We start from the raw sequence: 6,000 nt of genomic DNA on the forward strand, positions 1-6,000 counted from the left end.
CCCACATCTCTATGGTGAAACAGGGATGAACGTAATGAACGCAAGGTTGCTTCCATCTCTGGAAGTACTACTCGCTTTAGTTAATGTATTATTCTAACCTTCTCTCGACAGATCAGAATGGCATCTTCACTTCTGCTCTCACAGGTGAAGATGTTGTCTAGCATGCCTTAGCTAAACGCATTTATCTCTTTAGCACAGGTTAAGTCACTCGTCTAATCCATATTAATTATCAAGGTATTAAGAAAACTTCATGGAGAAATCGATTAATGGAGGAATGAAAGTAGACAGAAAAGTGGAAGTGAAAGTGATCGAGACATTCAATAAAACTATTTAGCGTCTGATACATGATTTGTGAATGAAGAGATTAAGAAGATGAAATACACTTGATGAAATAGAGTTAGAAACAAATACAAATAAGCGCCAACGTCTTAGCGTCGATCTGGATGGAGATTTGCTTGCCAGTGTGGATGAAGTGAACGGAAAGATGAGCTTCCCTCTCAGGCTTGCTCAACCGGTAGTAGGGATCTAGGCACAAAGCTTCACGGCGAGGATCTGGCAGATTCACACTAAGACTCACCTCTCGACCTTGTCTCTTCTCTTCTCGGATTTCTTCCGATCAATACTAAGCTCAGCCTTTCTCTCAATAATCCAGCAGCAATTAACCTTCGTATCAATTATACCCGTATCAAGTATATCTTCTCTGAATTCTATGGGGGTATTTATAGGTAAAAAGCTTTGACTTTTGGCTTGTGGACCCCACCTCTTGTTATGGAAATTCCGAAGATTGAGGAATAAATATTCCTTCTGTTATACAATCAGACCGTCAAATCTGCACAACGGTTAGTTGTACACGTGTCACAATCCTCCGCGTTTGCGTTGCTCAGCTGCATCTTTCAATCGGTTGCTCGCATGCGGTGTTGTTTTTATTACCGCATGCGGTTGAAATTCAGCTCTGGATCGACTGTCGCATTGCGCCATCATTGCGTTAATCGTTTCTTCATTGTGATTTGACGAGCGCAATGTAATAGAGATGCATTGTTCAATTTCTCGTTGAACCTTGATCGCAAGCGGTGACTTGGTTTCCTGCAAACCAGAGTAAAAATATCATCTTCTACCATCTTGATGATGTTAGTGGGTGTAATTGCGATAATTTATATTTATTGTATTTCTGAGCTAATTTTCATACAATCGACGCATATTCCCTCTTTTTTGGCTGTAATATCTAGATAAGGTAGTATAAATAACTTGTATTTCTACAAGTCATCACACCCCTAAATTTAGATATATGCTTGTCCTTAAGCATATCTTCTACTAAGGCAATAAAGCTAAATTCCTCTCCTATATTTTTGCGTTGATTGGCTACTCCGAATGTTACATTTAGGCACATTTCTTAACAACGCAATTTCCTTCTATCCTTGCTAATTCTTAACAAAACCCTACCAAAATCTACTCAAAGATGATTTTCTAGTTTTTAAAATATAATGTTTATCTCTTCTTTGTCAAAACAAGTTGATATATCTATATGCGGTGGTCAAACTTTGTGTTATTTATTAGAGATTGTTGGTCATGGTTACACTCTTCGTTTTGGTTTGTTCCCCAGGGTGTCATGTGAACATCCAACTATGGTTGTGTGCCAATTTCAACTTTAACTCATGATATTCAGAGGATTTGTCTCTTACACTCTTTTATTTTCTTTCATATTGCGTTGTTCTTGGAAACCCACCTTCGTTTTGGCTTGCTCCTATGGGTGTCATACGAACATCCAACTACGAGCAGGCTCCTTTCACAACTAAACTCTTATTAGGTTGGGACATTTTTTAGGTTTTCCCTTACGCTGACATTAGAGTTTTGTAATTTTTTTTTTTGGAAGTGAAATGAACGCATTTTCTTGAAGATCGCATATTCTTGATCTTATCTGCTCAGACCTTCCCCACCCTCAAATTTAAAGATAAGCAAGGTCCTCATTGCGTTGTTTGGATAGACTAGACAAACACTTAGAATAAAAATTTCAAAAAGAAGGTTGGGCAGAACTTTGAAAGATAAAAAGTAAAGTACTGCTAAACTAAGAATTAACTAAGTGTTAGTCAAAATTTACAAAGTATGGGAAATGTTTCTAAGTATAAATGTATATTACATCATAGAAACGCAATGAATAACAAAAGTAAAAGATCAAAACATTGCAAATATTGACAAAGGATGATAAAGAAAATGGCACAGGCAAAAATGAGTGAATATGTACTCATTTGTATTGAATATTAACAAAGTATACAAATAATTAAAAATTAACGCAATACAAAATTTTTTGCCTATACAAAGAATCAAAGAATTTCGCTATTATCTTTTTTAATTTGATTCAGATGGGTGCACGCTAAAAATTAACACTGCGCTTCTAATAATGCAAATATATTTTTTGCTGAGGACGGGCAACAACACATGCACTCCCACAACACACCCCTTAACTAAACACGTTTCTGGAGGATCGGGCGCACGGTATTGCTACCAGGGCAACGCTACCTCAACATAATGCATTTAGCCAAGGACGGGCAAAGAACACATACATGTGCAATACATCCATCAACGCAATGCATTTCGGTAGAATGGATGCAAAGTGTATCTTGTTATCACAAAATGCACCCATCTATACCAAATTTTATTTTTTTTCCTTTTTAATTCATCTTTAACGCAAGTCGAAAAGACTTTACGGTGTTCATTGTTTTATTCAGTCATTCACAAAAATTTTAAGAACAACGCTACTAATGCATACAAATTAATGAAATTAAACATGACATGGAAATACATAAAGCATTAAAGGCTAATTCTAATAAGTAGTAAATGACACAATTTTGAAAGTAGTAAATGAAACCTGTAAAGAAAGCAATTAAACATAGATATAGGAATGCTGATTGAAAGAAGTTTTTCAGAGTTACCATAATAGCATCCCCTACAGGCGGTCAAGCTTGCCTGCACAATGCCATCAAGGACATTGTTCACCTCCTTGCCTTATCCCGCAGTGTGTATGGGAAGAGATATAATCTAGTTCCTTCAGGAGTCACACCAAGTATGGAGAATGCGTTGCACATTTCTTTCTGATGTGTTCCTGTGCGAAAAATACACTTGATCTCTAGGTCAGTTTAGAATTTCTGGATCATTCCAGTACTCATAAACCATCAGACTGCTCTCCGCGATAAATAACCAGTACAAAGAGATCTGTCCTACACATACTACAAATGTACTCAACATTAACCGTTAACCAATCCCTAGCAACGACGCCATAAACTTGTAATGCAGGATTTGTAATGCAATGCAAGCCTATGCCATAAACTTGTTGTGACATAGATTTTATGCGATGATATGTGATACTACTTCTAGATATGCGTTATTAACAAATGTTCTTGTAGTATGTTGTGCGTCGTCACAAGTTTCCTTGCGTTGAAACCAAGTATAATTTCACTGCAAGTTTCTCGGTGTGATCCGAGGTCGAATACAGGGACTGTTTTAGGTTATTGCATTGTGCTTGTGATATATGTGACAGGGGTTTTTCAATTTATAAAAGAATTTGTGTACAAGTAATTAAACATGCGACAACGTAAAGTAAAGCGGTAAAAATGCGATAATAACATAAATTGCGTTAAAGTAAATTGCGATAAAGTAAATCTAAGTTAAGATGATACAAGATACAAGACTCATGATACAAGATACTGAGGTCAAAGTTGGCTGTGAAGATTATGCAAAGATGGTGTAATGCGGTGACAAGTCTTATGTACGAAGCAGAAACAGAAAAGATAACTAATAAACATCGCAAGTTCCTTAATTGCATTAAAGATATAAGTACTGTTCTACTTTTCCCTTGGCTTACACCTCTCAGTGATCGGCCACGTTCCCACATCTCTATGGTGAAACAGGGATGAACGTAATGAACGTAAGGTTGCTTCCATCTCTGGAAGTACTACTCACTTTAGTTAACGTATTCTTCTAAACTTCTCTCGACAGATCAGAATGGCATCTTCACTTCTGCTCTCACAGGTGAAGATGTCGTCTAGCATGCCTTAGCTAAACGCATTTATCTCTTTAGCACAGGTTAAGTCACTCGTCTAATCCATATTAATTATCAAGGTATTAAGAAAACTTCATGGAAAAATCGATTAATGGAGGAACGGAAGTAGGAAGAAAAGTGGAAGTGAAAGTGATCGAGATATTCAATAAAACTATTTAGCATCTGATACATGATTTGTGAATGAAGAGATTAAGAAGATGAAATACACTTGATGAAATAGAGTTAGAAACAAATACAAATAAGCACCAATGTCTTAGCGTCGATCTGGATGGAGATTTGCTTGCCGGTGTGGATGAAGTGAACGGAAGGATGAACTTCCCTCTCAGGCTTGCTCAACCAGTAGCAGGGATATAGGCACAGAGCTTCAAGGCGGGGATCTGGCAGATTCACACTGAGACTCACCTATCGGCCTTGTCTCTTCTTTTCTTGGATTTCTTCCAATCAATACTCAGCTCAGCCTTTCTCTCAATCATCCAGCAGTAATTAGCCCTCGTATCAATTATACCCATATCAAGTATATATTCTTTGAATTCTATGGGGGTGTTTATAGGTGAAAAGCTTTGACTCTTGGCTTGCGGACTCACTTCTTGTTATGGAAATTTCGAAGATGGAGGAATAAATATTCCTTTTGTTATGCAATCAGACCATCAAATCTACACAACGGTTAGTTGTACACGTGTCACGATCCTCTACGTTTGCGTTGCTCAACTGCATCTTTCGATCTATTGCTCGCATGTGATGTTGTTTTTATTACCACATGCGGTTGAAATTCAGCTCTGGATTGACTATTGCATTGCGCCGTCATTGCATTAATCGTTTCCTCATTGTGATTTGACGGGTGCAATGTAACAGAGATGCGTTGTTCAATTTCTCGTTGAACCTTGATCGTAAGCAGTGACTTGGTTTCCTGCAAAACAGAGTAAAAATATCCTCTTTTACCATTTTGACGATGTTAGTGGGTGTAATTGCGATAATTTATATTTATTGTATTTCTGAGCTAATTTTCATACAATCGACACATATTCCCTCTCTTTTGGCCACAATATCTAGATAAGGCAGTATAAATAACTTGTATTTCTACAAGTTATCAACTGGTACGATAATTCTTTGTAAACGGTCTGCATATGTATTATGAAGTCTAAGAGCAACTCAGTCATTTGTTTCCAGCATGTTTGTATTAAATATTGGTAGGATCTAGAGAATATGCCTGATGAATTATTTATTTCCACTTATGTTGGTGAGGTGCTAGTAGTAAAAGAATTCTATAAGAACTCTAAGTTGTGATTAAGGGACAAAACATGTTGACTGGTTTTATTCCTTTAGAATTGCTTGAGTTTAATGTTATACTGGGAATGGATTTTCTATTTAAATATCATGCCTCTGTAGATTGTTATAAGAAAGAAGTGGTGCTCAAGGACTTGAAGAAGTTGGGATAGTGTTTATAGGGAATAGGAGAGTTCTTCCTAATAGTTTGATTTCATTAGTTAAGGCCAAGAAGTTGTTGAGTAAAGGATGTACAACATACTTGGCCCATGTGACTATTCCACAAACAAAGAGGCTGGGACCATAGGATGTTCCAGTACTTCAGGAGTTTGCTGATATGTTTCCTGAAGAGTTGTCAAGATTATCGCCTAATAGAAATGTAGAGTTTACGATTGAATTGATTTCAGGAACAACGCCTATTTCTCAGGCACCTTACAAAATAACAATTGCTGAGTTGAAAGAATTGAAGATTCGGTTATAGGAATTGGTGGACAAGGACTATATTAAGCCCGGTGTTCGCCATGGGGAACACCGCTCCTATTTGTAAAGAAGAAGGACGACACCCTCAGGTTATGTAATGATTATAGGCATCTGAACAAGGTGATGATACAGAATAAGTATCAGTTACCTCACATTGATAATTTGTTCGATGAGCTAAAGGGAACGTCAGTGTTCTCTAAGAT

This window comes from Benincasa hispida, chromosome 6 (genome assembly GCF_009727055.1).
Source record: "Benincasa hispida cultivar B227 chromosome 6, ASM972705v1, whole genome shotgun sequence".
Lineage (NCBI taxonomy): Eukaryota > Viridiplantae > Streptophyta > Magnoliopsida > Cucurbitales > Cucurbitaceae > Benincasa > Benincasa hispida.